Genomic DNA, 17,983 nt, shown 5'->3' with positions numbered 1-17,983 from the left:
GACATACAACATTTACCATTACAATTATAATTATTACTGATAACATACACTAAGTCATATCAGAATTACAGGAGTTTTACCCAGTTCTGGAACACACGCCAATAACACGTTCATACAAATACAGCCTAAAGAAAGCCAAACAGGCTGGACGCACTGGCTCACGCTTGTAATCCCAGCACTTTGGGAGGTCAAGGTGGGAGGATCACCTGAGCTCAGGAGTTCAAGACCAGCCTGTGGTCAACAAGATGAAACCTTGTCGCTACTAAAAATACAAAAATTAGCTGGGCATGGTGGTGGGTGCCTGTCATCCCAGCTACTTGGGTGGCTGAGGCAGGAGAAGTGCTTGAACCCAGGAGGTGGAGGTTTCAGTGAGCTGAGATCGCGCCTCTGCACTCCAGCCTGGGCAACAGAGTGAGACTCGGTCTCAAAACAAAAACAAAAACAACAAAAAAAAAGAAAGCCAAACACCATTTCCTACTTGACAGTGCTTCCTATATAATTTTTTGGTGGTTGTATGGTTTTTTAAATATAGACAACTCTTGATAATTTGTACCAATGAACTAGGGATGATGAACGGGTGTGATGCTCAATAATCCTTTATACTTGGTTTGACCTTCCTTATCGATGCTTGGCTTGACCTTCCTTATTGAATTTGTAACAAAAAGCAAAATACTAAAGCCATACTGGAAGGTGTAGTTTGGGAAGAAAGGGAAAGCTGCTCACCACCTGCTGCATTCCTTTTTTTTTTTTTAATCTGTGGTTTTCTTTTTAATTATCTTTAGTCTTGTGATCACACATAATTTTAAAATTTGTGTATATCTCCGTTACTTTAATCCTTTTAAGTTGGGAAAAGCACCATTCCCAATCACAAATACACAGTTCTACAGTTTTATGTTTCTGAATGGCTGTTTAAAGACAATCCTAAATTATAACTTAGTTTGACTTAGATTGCAAAGAATTCAAGAGTGAAGTTTAACTTGCTACTATTTTAAAAGCATGTGACCTTATAGATCTATAAGATCACACTAAAATGCCTTTCAATAAGTAAAAGGAACCATTTTAAATACAGGGAATTATAATTAGATTGGCATAGTTAAGGCCAAAACTATAGACATTGCTACCTTATTTATCTTCAACCCTTGCCTTTAAGAGGCAAATGAACACAAAACACAGGTGAATCTTGCTTGGTTCTAAGACAGTGAAGGAATTTCCCCATTATTTAAATATATTCACATAATCAGTTATATAAATCTAAATATAAAACCAATCTCCAGTAAGCTTTAAGATGGCACTCACCATCTTTGTGAAAAGTTGAACATTACTAACGAAGCCTAATCATATCTTTAAAAGGGGTAAACAGTGATAGCATTTACTGAATTGGAGTTACTATTAAAATTCAAAAACTGAACATACTCATTTAACCACAAGCCAGTCTTAGTTTTAAATCAGGACTGCCCAGCAAAACATTCTGTCAGTCATTCATGATCTGAATTCTGGTGTATGAGATCTATTCAAGGATGGTACACATAAAAAAGTCATGAGACATTTCTGTTTTGTAATAAATAAGGCAGTGGCCAATTATTACTCATTAGTAGCTTTTTTGAGATAAGCTATCAAGTCTGCCCTTTCTTCCTTCTTCTTAATGCCGACAAAGATCATTTTTGTTCCAGGGATGTACTTCTTGGGATTCTCCAAATACTCCATCAGTGTATCCTCTCCCCAGATGATGCCTTTGTTCTTATTGGCGGCTGTGTAAGAGTATCCAGGGGACTGACTTGTCTTCCGCCCGAAGACACCATGGAGATTTGGCCCAGTCTTGTGCTTGCCTCCCTTTTCAACGGTGTGGCACTGGGAACACTTTATAATAAAAACCTTCTTGCCTTTCTCAACATCACCCATGTTTAATTCTGTCCCTAGTTAGGGCTCCGCCGCACCTCAAGCCGTTACTCGCCCGGCTCTGTCTGACCACAGTCCAGGGTCCTCACTCCCCGCCCTCCCACCCAGCGCGGGCTCCACTCGGAGGCTCCCCGCGTGGGTCTCGGTCCCTCGCGAGTGCGCACCTCCCACAGCTCTGCCTCTAACCAGGTGCCCACCTGCTGCATTCCTGTACTCTCCTTTGTGCTGGGAATGAACATCGTCATCTTGCCATAGAGCTGTCTTCTTTGCAAACACCTTATAATTGCTCAGCTGGTCTGGAGTTCTGGGAAGGAAAGCCTCTCTGTGTAGAAGTGAAGTTTCAGCAGTGGTTTGCCAAGTCCTGAGATCAGAATTTCTTTCTTGGCAGTGGTTCGCCAAGCCCTGAGATCAGAATTTTGTTTTTGAGATGAATATAAAAGCACCTAAAGGTCAAGGAAAATGTTCTTCCTATGATAAGGAACTTAAGACCTTTGCTTTGTAAGTGTAGATGACCACTCCCCTCTGAAAGGGGGGGAGAAAGAATGTTGCTTTAATTCCTTTCCCCTGGCAGATCTCTTTTTTTCTTCTCCGGGCATGGTCCAACACATGCATGAGGCCTCCCGGGGGGCTGGCCTGCCTCCAGCCCGGAGGCTGGTTTACAGCGGCATGCCTCACTCTGCCATCTTTGATCCTTCCCTTATATAATTTTAACGTATCAAATAAGCCAAATGTCTCTCTTGGACTTCAGGGGACTTAGTATCTAAAAGCTTAATGAGTTCAATAGGGCTGAATTTAGAACTTGAAATTTTGATTTTTGGAAAGTTTGTCAAATATCAAAGATTTCACACACTTGATATCACAAAATAGGATCACAGGCCATTCATTTAGCCAAAGTGAAAACTCAAAAAGTTTCAAAAGGGAAAAACCTTTACTCTGATAGAGAGGGGACTCAGCTTTTCAAACAAAACCCAAGAAAGACAACATGAGGCCAGCTGAATCTGTCTCTTCTTTCTCCCCCTTTTCCTTTTTTCTTGCCATTTACTCAAAAGGCAAACAAAAACCTTTCACTATCTCTCAATATTGCATGAAAGTCTTGTTCAAAATAGAAAACAAAAAATTTTCCTTTGTATTAGTGTACTATTAATGTTAAACTCAATCTTTAATAAACTCAATTTTTAATAAAACCTTATAAACAAATCATTTAATTTTTATTTATTTTATTTTATTTTATTTTATTTTAAGGCAAAGTCTTGCTTTGTCGCCCAGGCTGGAGTGCAGTGGCACGATCTCAGCTCACTGCAGCCTCCACCTCCTGGGTTCAAGTGATTCTCCTGCCTCAGCCTCCTGAGTAGCTGAAACTACAGGCAGTGCTGCCACGCCCGACTAATTTTTGTATTTTTAGTAGAGATGGGGTTTCTCCATGTTGGTCAGGCTGGTCTCAAACTCCTGACCTCAGGTGATCCGCCCACCTCAGCCTCCCAAAGTCCTGGGATTACAGGCATGAGCATGAGTCATCACGCCCGGCCTCATTTAATCTTAATCAGTTGTGTACCTGCAGTACCATAAAGACCTTCTGTAGCTTCTCAGTGTTCAGGTATGATGCAGAAAGGTCTCCACAACCATGGCCCACATCTGCTACTATTCTTTAACCTGAATTCTCCACTCCAATTAACTGACCTACTGGGGCTCTTGAACAGAGTTCTAATCCCTGCCCTGTCATTAACTCACTGATAAATGCTGTCATCCTTCTGGCTCTTGGTCTGCTCACCCACAAATTAGGAGTGGTACTGGGAAGGGAGTGGGTAGATGCCTCCCCTAGGTCCTTTTCAGATCTAACATTCTGTCAATCTGTGACTAGATGAGATCAAAGGGCCTTCCTTTCCAACTCTACACTTTGATCAGCAATTTACATTTTCATGGGTTTGGTCTTGTTTCTCCAATTGTCCTTGAGCTTGTTAAAGACAAGGCTATCTCTTTGTATCCCCTCAAGAATATCCTGCTAGAATCGTTGCTCCAGAAATGTGTGTTGATTTTCTGGGTTATCATTTAAAATGCTATACATTAATAATTGCTCCATTCCTATTATTTGAAATAGGTCGATTAAGCCAGTTTCTTTTAGAACAAGGAACAGATATCGAAATGCTTGTGCTAAATTAGAACAATTGGGAACATTTGAGAGGTTGAGGCAGGCAGATTACTTGAGTCTAGGAGTTCAAGACCAGCCTGGGCAGCATGGAAATATCCTGTGTCTACAAAAAAATACAAAAAAATTAGCTGGGTGTGGTGGTGCACACCGGTGGTCCCGCTACTCGGGAGGCTGAATTGGGAGGATCACCTAACCTGGGAAGTTGAGGCTGCAGTGAGCTATGATCGTGCCACTGTACTCTAGCCTGGGTGGTGGAATGAGACTCTGTCTCAAAAGAAAAAAAAAGAACAATTGGAAACAATTCTTGATCTTAGCATTAGGTCCTTAATATATCTAATTTATGCAATCTATATATCACTGACATACATATAAATATTATTAGCAACTTGAAGAATAAAAGTATCTGTTTTTAGAAATGAAGAGGACATTGGGGATGACAAAGTTCAAACTTTTTATTTTACAGATTTCCTTTTTTTTCTTTCTTTTTTTTTTTTTTTTTGAGACAGGGTCTTGCTGTGTCACCCAGGCTGGAGTGCAGTGGCACAATCTTGGCTCACTGCAGCCTCCGGGGTTCAAGTGATTCTCCTGCCTCAGCCTCCCAAGTAGCGGGATTACAGGTGTGAGCCACTGCACCTGGCCTTTACTTTATAGATTTAGAAAATCAAGTTCTAGAGTTTATTTGTCTGAGAGAAAATAGATAAAATTTAAAAATTGATAAAATTTTAAATAGATAAAAATTTAAAAATGAAATTAAAGAAATGACCTTTTGGGTCATTTTAAAATTTATTCACCAAGTTATGAGACGGGCTAATTTTTGTATTTTTGGTAGAGACATGGATTTTGCCATTTTGCCCAGGCTGGTCTTGAACTTCTGGGCTCAAAAAATCCTCCCAAAAGTTCTGGGATTACAGGTGTGAGCCATTGTGCCCAGCCACTGAAAGTTTATTTTGTATAGTAATATAATTCCTCCCCCACAACCTTTTTTTTTAGGGAGGGACGGAGTTGGATTTAAATATCAAATTTTGTTAAAGGAAGATTTAGCCTAGCTAATGTCACAGTCATTCATTGCCTTGTTCTTTATCTTAAAATGGGACAATTACCCCTGGTTTTTGCCCATCTCTCAGTGATTATGAAGATTTGATTATGAAGGGTATGAAAATTTCATTCATACATATCTAAATTCATGAATTTTGCCAAATCTACGTATCACCTCTATTATTATTATTATTATTATTATTTTTTGAGACAGAGTCTCGCCCTGTTGCCCAGGCTGGAGTGCAGTGAAGTGATCTCAGCTCACTGCAAGCTCCGCCTCCCGGGTTCATGCCATTCTCCTGCCTCAGCCTCCTGAGTAGCTGGGACTACAGGCGCCCACCACCACGCCCAGCTAATTTTTTGTATTTTTAGTAGAGATGGGGTTTCACCGTGTTAGCCAGGATGGTCTCGATCTCCTGACCTCATGATCCACCCGCCTCAACCTCCCAAAGTGCTGGGATTACAAGCTTGAGCCACCGTGCCCGGCCCACCTCTATTATTATTTACTTATTACTTTTATAGCCACATGACACATAATGATGTTTTGAGCAGTGATGGATCACATATACAATGGTGGTCCCATAAGATTATAATAGAGCTTTTTTTGTTTTTTTTTTAAGATGGAGTTTCGCTCTTTTTGCCCATGGTGGAGTGCAATGGCGCAATCTCGGCTCACTGCAGCCTCTGCCTCCTGGGTTCAAGTGATTCTCCTGCCTCAGCCTCTAGAGTAGCTGGGACGACAGGTGCACACCACTATACCCAGCTAATTTTTGTATTTTTAGTAGAGATGGGGTTTCGCCACATTAGCCAGGCTGGTCTCAAACTTCTGACCTCAGGAGATCCATCTGCTTTGGCCTCCCAAAATGCTAGGATTATAGGCGTGAGCCACCATGCCTGACCTAAATTTTCTTTAAATTTATTTATTTATTTTTTTAGCTGCAGTGTTAAATTATATATATATATATATATTTTTTTAAGAGACACGGTCTTGTCCTGTCACTCAGGCTGGAGTGCAGTGGCACAAAGATGCTCACTGCAACCTTGAACTCACTGCTTAAAGGTTCAAGCAAGCTTCCCACCTCAGCCTCCCAAGCAGCTGGGGCTATAGCTAATTAAAAAAAATTTTTTGGTAGAGATGGGGTCTTGTTATGTTGCCTAGGCTGATGTCGAAGTCCTGGTCTCAAGCAGTCCTCCCACCTCGGCCTCCTAAAGTGCTGGGATTATAGTCATGAGCCGCCATGCCTTGGCCTATACTTTTAATCATTATTTTAGAGGTAGTCCTTCTACATGTGTCTTTAGAAAGTTAATTGTAAAAGAGCTTCAGGCAGGTCTTCAGAGGTATTCCTGACGAAGGCATTGTTATCCTAGGAGATGACAGCTCCATGTATGTTATTGTCCCTGAAAATTTTCCAGTGGGACCGGATGTGGAGGTGGAAGACAGTGATATTGATGATCCTGACCCTGTGTAGGCCTAGGCCAATAGGTGCGTTTGTGCCTTCATTTTTAACAAAAAAGTTTACAAAGTAAAAACACTTTAAAAATAGAAAGAAGCTTATAGAATAAGAATATAAAGAAAATATTTTTGTATAGCTGTACAATGTGTTTGAAACTGTTATTATAAAAGAATCAAAGGTTAAAAAATTAAAAAGTTTATAAAGTAAAAAAGTTTCAGTAAGCTAAGGTTAACTTTTTACTGAAGAAAGAAAATATGTTTTTATAAATTTAGTGTAGCCTAAATGTACAGCGTTTATAAAGTCTACAAGAGTGTACGGTGATGTCCTAGGCCTTCACAATCACTCACCATCATTCACTCACTGACTCACCCAGAGAAACTTCCAGTCCTTCAAGCTCCATTCACAAGTGTACCATTTTTTATCTTTTGTACTGTGTGGTTTTTTTTTTTTTTTGAGACGGAGTCTTGCTCTGTCACCTAGGCTGGAGTGCAGTGGCATGATCTCGGCTCACTGCAACCTTCACCTCCCGGGTTCAAGCAATTCTTCTGCCTCAGCCTCCTGAGTGGCTGGGATCACAGGCGTGCACCACCACGCCCTGCTGATTTTTGTATTTTTAGTAGAGATGGGGTTTCACCATATTGGCTAGGTCAGTCTTGAACTCCTGACCTCAGGTGATCCACCTGCCTTGGCTTCCCAAAGTGCTGGGATTACAGGTGTGAGCTACTGTGCCTGGACTATACTGTATTTTTATTGTACCTTTTTCATGTTTAGATAAGTTTAGATACACAAGTACTTAACCATCATGTGACAATTGCCTACAGTCAGTACAGTAATATGCTGTATAGGTTTGTACTTTAGAAGCTGTAGGCTATACCAGCAGCCCTAAGATTTTTGGCACCAGGGACCAGTTTCATGGGAGACAATGGTTCCACAAATGGGGTGGGATGAGGGGGATGGTTTTGGGATGAAACTGTTCCACCTCAGATCATCAGGCATTAGATGCTCGTAAGGAGTGCACAACCCAGATCCCTCGCATGCACAGTTCACAAAAGGGTTTGCACAACTGTGAGAATCCAATGCTGCTGCTGATCTGACAGGAGATGGAGCTCAGGAGGTAATGCAAGCAATGGGGAGAGGCTGTAAATACAGATGAAGCTTCGCTTGCTCCCCCGCTGCTCATTCTCTGCTATGTGGCTCAGTTCGTAACAGGCCATGGACCAATACCTGTCCGCGATACAGGGGTTGGGGACCCCTGGGCTATACCATACAGCCTAGGTGTGTAATAGCCTATACCATGTAGGTTTGTGTAAGTACATTCTATGATGTTCACGCAATGGAAAAATTGCCTAAAGGCACATTTCTCAGAACATATCCCCATAATTAAGGGATATATGACTATAGTTAAACTGATCACCATTTTATTTAAATAATTTATGTAAAGTTACACTAAAATCTGTAACAATTTAAATAAAATATATTTCTTCATAGGCCACCCAGGAAACACTGGTATAGTGGAAATAAATGCATTTGAATTGAATAATCAGAAGACTTGGATTTAAATCATAGCTTTGCTTTTTTTTTTTAACTTTTATTTTAAGGTCAGGGGATACAAGTGCAGGTTTGTTGCATAGGTAAACTTGTGTCATGGGGGTTTGTTGTACAGATTAGTTCATAACCCAGGTGTTAAACCTAGTACCTATTAGTTATTTTTCCTGATCCTCTCCCTCCTCTCCCACTTCATCCTCCAAATGGCCCCGATGTGTGTTGTTCCGCTCTATGTGTCCACATGTTCTCATCGTTTAGCTCCCATTTATAAGTGAGAACATACAATATTTGGTTTTCTGTTCCTGTGTTAGTTTACTAAGGATAATGGGCTTCAGCTCCATCCATGTCCCTACAAAGGACATGATCTTGTTCTTTTTCACGGTTTCAAGCTTTGCTTTTTGCTAGTCAGGTGATTTTGAGGAAGCAATCTTGGTTTCTTTACATTGAAATTGTGACCATAATACAGAAGTTATGGTGTTGTTATAGTGATAAATAGGATCACGTGTGTGAACACACTTTGAAAAAGTTAAGACAATGCACATTATTAGTTGTTATTGTTAAACAAAGAAAATTAGTGTGTTGGGAGAAGAAAGTACTATTGTTTTAATAGTAGTTTATTCAGAACGATAGAAGGTGTAGAAAATATCTATATTTTAAGGAATGGATATACAAAAATGTATTATTGTATTAGGTGGATCAGAAAATGGAAGAAAAGTTAATCAAATACTGCAAAAAGACGGAGCAAAATCCACCTAAATTTTCTTGATAAAAAGAGCATTCTTAGTATAGGTCCAACATAAAGTTGTGACAAGTTTATGTGAAGTTCAAAAAATATAATTTCAAGTATTAAAAACTTAATTATATATATGAATCAAAAGTTACCTTAACAGTAATTAATGTTTTATATATTTCATTACAATCATTAATTCTCTCCTAATACTGGTATAATTTCTTAATTGATCTCTAGTGTCTAATGTAAGCCATGTTAAGGCTCCTGAATATGTGTTACTTAATTGCAAAGTGTATGAATGGTAAAAACTACAGCTCCTCAGAATCAAACCATGTTTATTAATAAAAAGCTCTTTGAAACATATTCCAGGCCGGGTGCAGTGGCTCACGCCTGTAATCCCGACACTTTGGGAGGCTGAGTTGGGTGGATAGCTTGAGTCCAGGAGTTCGAGACCAGCCTGGGTAACACAGTGAGATCCTCTCCCTACAAAAAATACAAAAATTAGCCTGGCATGGTGGCATGTGCCTGTAGTCCCAGGTACTCAAGAGGTTGAGGTGGGAGGATGACTTGAACCTGGGAGGCAGAGGTGGCAGTGAGTTGAGATTGTGCCATTGCATTCCAGCCTGGGTGACACAATGAGACCCTGCCTCAAAAAAAAAAAAGAAAGAAAGAAACACATTCCAACACTTCTTCACCCTCTTTATTCCCTTGACTACTTGCTATGCCCTCTTATTCTTACTAGGGATTTCACGTTCAACTTCATAAACTAGTGATCAACTGAGTCACTGTCAACTTTCTGTCCCCAAATTGCCGCATCTGAACTGCCTTCCCTTTGCCCTGGACCGATGGAGGGGGCGTGTCGCCATTCTGGGTTCTGAATTTGGTGCTCACGGTGTCTTCTGCACTCTCTGTGACTCCAGTCTTGCCCTGTCTGCCAGCTTTTCGCATCAACATTAAACACTTTTGCAACTTCCCCTGGCCACAGGTTCCCGTCTAGCACGGCCTTGACTCTTTCTATCCCTTGTGGCCAAATGTGTCCTGTCCAAAGAACTCTATTCCTAAGGTCCTATTTTGTCATCCTTTGCATCCTTCACTTTCCAATTCAGCCTCCATATTTCTGTTTCCTGAGAATATTGTTTCCCCCCACCCAAAGTATAATCCATAAACCTTTTTACATACTTTTAAAGAAACTCTGGCTATGTGCAGTGGCTCATGTCTGTAATCTCAGCGCTTTGGGAGGCTGAGATGGGAGGATCACTTGAGCCCAGGAGTTTGAGACTAGCCTGGGCAACAAAGGAAGATGTTATCTCTACAAAAAAAAAAAAATTAGTAGGGCATGATGGTGAACGCCTGTGGTTCTAGCTACTTGGGAGGCTGTGGTGGAAGGATCACCTGTGCCTGGAAGATTGAGGCTGCAGTGAGCAGTCACCGTGCCACTGCACTACAGCCTGGGCAACAGTGCAAGATGCTATCTCAAAAAAAAGAAAAAAAGAGTTTCCAAATTCTCAAAATTTAAAAAGTATTAAAAAAAGCATAATAAAAGAAAACAATACATAAAATCTGCCTGTAATACCTCTATATAAATTGTTCACATGCTCCATTTCCCCTCACATGCCTTTTTCATGTGGGTAGATTTCTTGTAGTCATAGCATTCATACTGACTTTTTTTTCTGAGACAGAGCTTGCTCTTGTTGCCCAGGCTGGAATGCAGTGGCACAATCTCGGCTCACCGCAACCTCCGCCTCCCGGTTCAAGCAATTCTCCTGCTTCAGGCTCCCGAGTAGCTGGGATTACAGGCTTGCACCACCACACCCGCCCAATTTTGTATTTTTAGTAGAAACAGGGTTTTGAACTCCTGCCCTCAGGTGATCTGCCTGCCTCGGCCTCCCGAAGTGCCACCCATACTGACTTTTAATTCCACTCCAGGAAGCAAGCATGGCCTGGTTCTCAAAACAAGTGGACTGGGATCAAGAGGTTACCTGAGAGAACTTTGCCTTAGTGATTTGGGTACTTTATTCGTATTAAGATTAAAAAAGACTTGCATGCTACTAAATCTAATGTACACTTAAATCTGGATTTAAATCTCGACGTCTTAGTAATGTTTGACACAGCCGATCACCCCTTCATGACCTCTCTTCTGTCCCTGGTTTTGTGGTGTGTCCTCCTGGTGACCTGTTTACTGTGGTTTATCTCCTCAGTCTCCTCCAGTGGTTCTTCCTCCTGTACTGTTTATTACATCCTGGGGTTCCTAAGGGCTCCATCCTAAGTTCCTCTGTTCTTGTCACTCTGCAAATGCTTCTCAGGTGATCCCATTTACTCTTGAGACTCCCATTACCATCTTCATGCTGGTGATTCTTAAATTGATTACTCCAGCAAAGACTTTTCTTAGACCTTCAGCACTGTCTATCCAGTGGTCAACTGGACATGTCCACAGCATGCGTCATAATAGACATGCAAAGCTCAGGATTTTCTTTCTGTTTCTTTCTTTTTTTTCTTTCTTCTTCTTTTTTATTTAACCAAAAATAATGTCTTGTCCATGCAGAAAAGATGAAAATGGTTACTTCATTTCAATTTATATGTCCCAATATTATTTTATCCCATGCATACAACTGCTTGTATCATTATGAGACTATAGCAGCAAATAAATGGGAAGAAGTTCAATATTTTCTAAAATGGAAATTCTTACTTTCTTCAGTGTCTTCCTATCCCCAAATTCTTACTTTCTTCAGTGTCCTCCATTTTATTTTATTTTATTTATTTATTTTTTGAGATGGAGTCTTACTCTGTTGCCCAGGCTGGAGTGCAGTGGTGCAATCTTGGCTCACTGCAACCTCTGCCTCCCAGGCTCAAGTGATTCTCCTGCCTCAGCCTCCTGAGTAGCTGGGATTACAAGTGCCCGCCACCACGCCAGGCTAATTTTTGTATTTTTAGTAGAGCCGGGGTTTCACCATGTTGGCCAGGCTGGCCTCGAACTCCTGACCTCATGTGATCTGCCCGCCTTGGCCTCCCAAAGTGCTGGGATTACAGGCGTGAGCCACTGCGTCCAGCCTGTCCTCCATTTTAGTAAAGGGCGCCACCATCCCCTCAGTTGCTCAAGCCAGAAATCTAGGAGTCATTATTGACTTTTCCTTTACTACTTGATGACTTCCGATTCCTTACTGTGTCCCCTCCCCATTAATTAATCACCAAGTCTTTCCCATTCTATCTCCTAAATACATCTTCAACCCATTTGCCTCTCTGTATCATCGTCACCGCACCAAGTGCAAGTTACCATCATCTCTCAAGCAGACTGCTGTGAAAACTTCTTACCCTCACATTAAAGCACATTTGATTATGTTGATTCTCTCCTTACACTCTTTTTTTTTTCTTTTCTTTTTTTTTTTTTTTTTTTGAGACAGAGTTTTGCTCTTTTGGCCCAGGCTGGAGTGCAGTGCAGTGATCTTGGCTCACTGCAACCTCCACCTCCTGGGTTCAAGTGATTCTCATGCCTCAGCCTCCCAAGTAGCTGGGATTACAGGTGCTCACCACCACACCCAGCTAATTTTTGTATTTTTGGTAGAGACGGGATTTCACCATGTTGGCCAGGCTGTTCTAGAACTCCTGACCTCAGGTGATCCACTTGCCTCGGCCTCCAAGAAGTGCTGGGATTAGAGGCGTGAGCCACCACCCCTGACCTCTCCTTACACTCTTTAAAGGTTTCTTGTTGCCTTTAGGATAAAAACCCAAATCCTTAAGACCTATGAGACGCTGTGTGATCCTCCCTCTGCCTAGTTGTTGAGGTTTAACATATCTCATTCTAACTTTCATTCTTTCTGTTCCAGAAACTGGTCTCTCAGTTCTTTCCATAAGAAGCCACTCTTCTTCCATCTTGGAATTTTGCCTGGAATATATTAGCTTAACCTCACCAACTTGAACATAGATAAGTTATTCTCTTTTTTCTTTGAGACAGAGTCTCATTCTGTCACTCAGGCTGGAGTGCAGTGGTACAATCTTGGCTCACTGCAACCTCCACCTCCTAGGTTCAAGCGAGTCTTCTGCCTCAGCTACCTAAGTAGCTGGGACTACAGCACATACCACCATGCCCAGCTAATTTTTTTTTTTTTTTTTTTTGAGACAGAGTTTCTCTCTTGTTGCCCAGGCTGGAGTGCAATCTCGGCTCACTGCAACCTCCACCTCCTGCGTTCAAGCAATTCTCTTGCCTCAGCCTCCCAAGTAGCTGGGATTACAAGCGTGTGCCACCATGCCTGGTTAATTTTTGTATTATTAGTAGAGATGGCATTTCACCATGTTGGTCAGGCTGGACTCAAACTCCCGGCCTCAGGTGATCCACCTGCCTCAGCCTCCCAAAGTGTTGGGATTACAGGTGTGAGCCACCACGCCTGGCCTAATTTTTATATTTTTAATAGGGATGGGGTTTCACCATGTTGGCCAGGGTGGTCTCGAACTCCTGACCTCAAGTGATCCACCTGCTTCAGCCTCCCAAAGTGCTGAGATTATAGGCATGAGCCACCGTACCTGGCCAGATAAATTATTCTTTAGGTTTTATCTTGAGTATCACTTAGTCAAAGAACTTCTGTGAATTCTCACCCACAGTTTGTACTCCTTCTCAGCTTTATAAATTATATTTGTATAACTCTTCAACTTTCCAGCTGCTAATCTTTATGCCCCATGGGGGCAATGAACTTATTGTGCCTGACACACAATAGGCATAGAATAAATAATTGGTGAAGCAATAGTTAATTTTTCAGAAATCTTTTACTTCTGGCTATTAACATATTTAATATTTATTTACAACAATAGATCTGAATAACTTTTCATTAATTAGGTTGCATTAATTGCAAGTATGATTTTTTTTAATTTTCAAAATTAAATTTATTTATTTATCTTTTTAGAGATGGGATTTTTTTATGTTGACTGGGCTGGTCTTGAACTCCCAACCTCAAGTGATCCTCCCGCCTCAGCCTCTCAAAGTGCTGGGATTACAGGTCTGAGCCACTGCACCCCACTTGATTTTTTTTTTTAACTTTTGACCGATAAAATAAATTACTTGAAGGTTTAAAAATTTTGTATTTTTCCCCCTAGACTTTCTGTCTTTATATGGAGATGGTAAGAAAAACCTTCTACTTTGGGCGCCATAATTTAATTAATAATACAGCTGTCATTTATTAGATACTTGCTATTTTCCAGGGATAGTCCTCAGTGCACAGTGTGTATTAGTTAATTTAAAACAAGTTTATGGGCTGGGTGCAGTGGCTAATGCCTGTAATCTCAGCACTTTGGGAGGCCAAGGTGGGTGGACCACCTGAGGTCAGGAGTTCGAGACCAGCCTGACCAATATGGTGAAACCCTGTCTCTACTAAAAATACAAAAATTAGCCAGGCGTGGTGGCACGTGCCTGTAATCCCAGCTACTCGGGAGGCTGAGGCGGGAGAATCGCTTAAACCCAGGAGGTAGAGGTTGCAGTGAGCTGAGAGGGTGCCACTGCACTCCAGCCTGGGCGACAGAGCGAGAACCCGTCTAAATAAATAAATAAAACAAGGCTATGAAGTAGTTATTATTTTCACCCTTGCACTGGAGTGTAATTTTATCACTTTGTTCATTGCTCCAAGGGCAGCATGAAGGAGGCCTCTGCCTGTTGCTGACACACCTCTTCATTGGGTCATATTTTACAGTTAGTTACACTAGATTCTGACCATGACAGGAACTTTTCCCTGGCTCGTGCAGACAGCTCTCAGGCCTCACTGCCAGAGGATTGTCTCCCGTCATGTGCTGCCTCTTGCATCACAGCTTCTTCTCCGGTGGCTTTGGCTCCATCTTATTTCATGACTGCCAGAGGAATTTATCTGGTCATGCATTGCCCTGGATGTCACAGTAGCCAGTCCCTATGATTTCTTTGAATATGGTGGTTCTTCTAAAGGTGTTCAGAAAGGAGAATACTGCAGGGGACCTGCACTTGGCTCCTATCCCGAGTCCTCCTGGGGCATAAGGTTGGGAAGCAGTGAATATGTCAGGGGAGCTGGACAAAGCCTTGAAGCTGAGGGCACAGGTTCTGGAGCCAAACAGACTTGACTTCAAATTCAGCCTTCATCTGTTCCTAGGGGTGTCCCTGGTCATGGCAACTGACACAGGCCAGTGCTGGGGTGGTGCAGAAAGGAGGAGAACCATGCAGGCTGGAGGGGTCATGAACAGCCACTGGGAGAGGGAAGAACCTACCTATTTTTTTTTTTTCTTTTTTTTTGAGATGGAGTCTCGCCCTGTTGCCCAGGCTGGAGTGCAGTGGTGCGATCTCAGCTCACTGCAGCCTTGACCTCCAGGGTTCAAGCAATTTTCCTGCCTCAGCCTCCTGAGTAGCTGGGATTACAAGCAAGAACCACCATGCCTGGCTAATTTTTGTATATTTAGTAGAGACGGTGTTTCACCATATTGGTCAGGCTGGTCTCAAACTCCTGACCTCGTGATCCTCCTGCCTTGGCCTCCCAAAGTGCTGGGATTACAGGGGTGAGCCACCGTGCCCAGCCTGAACCTACCTTTTAGGATGAGTAAAATTTGGACAAATAGAAGGGAGCAAAAAGATATTCTAGGCTGGGGACAGCAGCATGCACCAAGGTGTAGAGTTAGGAATGAGCATAGAAGAAGATAAAATAAGTCAATAGTAATTCTAAGATGCAATATTTTTGGGTGACATGAAATGAGAAATTGGAAGATGAGCTGACTTGAGGAACAATGGAGAGTTTAATTTTGGACTCAGGAATTAGCATTTCCTATGGAATGTCCAAGCAGAGAGTAGTCAGAGTTACAGACAAGATTTAAATTTAGGCAAGAAGGCAAGAGCTGGAAAGGTATATACAGTAGATATGAGAAAGAGCTGTACCTTAATGTAAAGGCTTAGAGAAAAGAAAAGAGGAAACATGTTTGTTGAAGATGTGTTCAATAAACAGAATAAATGAAGAAATGGAAGGAAGAAAGAAGGAAAGGAGGAGAGAGAGAGAGAAGAAAACAGTTGGATGTGTGAATGAGGAGAGAAAAGAATAAAATTGTGGCCATGTGGAATTACGGAAGCCCAGGGAGGAGAAAGTTCAAAGGAAGGAAGAGCTGTCAATAGCATCCAATAGCATTTTAAGATATATATTTCTAGCTGGAAGGCAGAGGAAGACATCCAATTAAAGATAGTCCAAAAGTAGCATTAGGACATGGAGGCGGCTGTTATATAAAAATTTTGGATGTAAGACAAAGATGCCCATTATCACTGCTATTATTTTACATTGATTTGAAACTTCTAATTCAATGCATAAGTACAAGAGAAAGAGGTATAATTACTGAAAACAAACAAAACAAATGAGCAAAACATTAACTCTTTGTAAATCATATTATCCTCTACCGACAAAGTACCCCAAAGATGTAAGTTTTTTAAAAAACTAATAAAACAAGAAAAAAGACTTAAATTAATTTAAATGTTTACTACAACTAATCAAAATCCCAATTCACTCTTGTGGTGACTTGACAGACCAATTCTAAATAACAGCAAGGTTAGAAGGCTGGATCCTGTAGAGAGCAGTGGTAAGAAACTCTTTTTGGTGAGGTAATCAAAAGATTTTAGGAAAGGAATATTAATATTCAAGTCTCATATATTCAATATAAAAACCCCCTCCCTTTTCCCAGACATTCAGTAAGATCTGCTAAATACAGAAATGTCTTCTGTGGCAGTTTCAGGGGAGGAAAATCAAACAAAAAGATGGTCTTCGGCCTTTGGATTGGTTGAGAAAAAAGCAACTTGCAAAGATGAGACACAGTTAAATTCAGTGGAATCAGAATCGGGAGTCAGAAATGACCAGGAGATTGTAAACCGCTGGGAATTTGAAGAAATCTTAGAGAATGAATTGCAACCCCAGTGAAATATGGGAAAGGCCTCAAGACAACCTTTTCTATATCTTAAAGTTCAGGGTAAAATTTTAGTTGGCATATCAGTTACCTATGTGGAAGTTGTAAATTTTTTAGAAATCTCTAGAAAAAAGACAAAATATTAGTAGCACTTATGTCTATAATATTATCAATGATTTTATTCTTTATACTTTTCTGAGTTTTCTGAATTTTCTATAATGGGCATGCATTCTTTTATAAGAAAAGTCTGTTAGTAAAAAAAGAGAAGAAGGTAAAGCTGGGCATAGTGGTGCTCGCCTATAGTAAAAAATTATTATTATTATTATTATTATTATTTGAAGTGGAGTTCCGCTCTTGTCACCCAGGCTGGAGTGCAATGGCGAGGTCTCAGTTCACTGCAACCTCCGCCTCCCAGGTTCAAGCAATTCTCCTGCCTCAGCCTCCTGAGTAGCTGGGATTACAGACGCCCACCACCATGCCTGGCTAATTTTTGTATTTTTAGTGAAGATGGGGTTTCACCAGGCTGGCCAGGCTGGTCTCGAACTCCTGACCTCAGGTGATCTGCCGACCTCGGCCTCCCAAAGTGCTGGGATTATGGGCCTGAGCCACTGTGCCAGGCCAATATTATTATTTTTTTAAAAAAGGAGAGAACTAGGATGAATGCTTGAATGGAAGGCAGGGTCAAATAAAGGTTTTCAAGTTTGCTCGCTTGGGGATTTCTAGGAGGGCCACAGTAAATGACTCATCGTCAGTCAGTTATGCATCATGGTTCTCACTTTATATGCTTTGCTGTCATTTTAGAACCAAGCATCCAGGGTGATCAGTGGATCTCTTCCCATTGATACCTCCCTCTTCTGACTCCACACACAAACCACACCAATCATACACTCTCTTGAAATGTTGTCTAGTTGTTTCATGTGCTTAAATATTTCAAAAAATTTTCTCATGGACTGCCCATGTGCTGAAATATTATTTTGCTAACTAGGTTATAAATGTGTGTATAAACATGTCATGCCTTATATTTCTGTTGATTTTTCCTGTGACTCCTAATAATTAGCTAATCTATGTGTTTTTTAATTGATTGATTGACTGATTGATTGATTGATTGAGACAGGGTCTCACTCGGTTGCCCAGGCTGGAGGGCAGTGGCATGATCTGCAGCCTCTACCTCCCAGGTTCAAGCAATTCTCCTGCCTCAGCTGAGTAGCAGGGACTACAGCTACAGTCCCGAGTAGCTGGGAGTGCAGGTGCCTGCCACCACACTCAGCTAATTTTTATATTTTTTAGTAGAGACAGGGG

At 41.3% G+C, this 17,983-nt stretch overlaps 1 non-coding gene and 1 pseudogene across 2 annotated transcripts; both read right to left on the bottom strand.

The window, feature by feature from the left end:
• Positions 1-1,478: 1,478 nt before the first annotated feature.
• LOC100583290 lies at positions 1,479-1,899 on the bottom strand (annotated as a pseudogene). The gene has a single exon (XR_001113347.2). The product of XR_001113347.2 is annotated as a cytochrome c pseudogene (transcript).
• A 9,430-nt stretch (positions 1,900-11,329) lies between these two features.
• On the bottom strand, positions 11,330-11,459 carry LOC115830723. Its single transcript, XR_004026275.1, has one exon. It is a non-coding gene; the product is annotated as a small nucleolar RNA SNORA20 (small nucleolar RNA).
• Between the last annotated feature and the right edge of the window lie 6,524 nt (positions 11,460-17,983).

This window comes from Nomascus leucogenys, chromosome 16 (genome assembly GCF_006542625.1).
Source record: "Nomascus leucogenys isolate Asia chromosome 16, Asia_NLE_v1, whole genome shotgun sequence".
Lineage (NCBI taxonomy): Eukaryota > Metazoa > Chordata > Mammalia > Primates > Hylobatidae > Nomascus > Nomascus leucogenys.
Note: the sequence above shows the minus strand (reverse complement) of the source record. Positions and strands in the feature narration are given on the sequence as shown.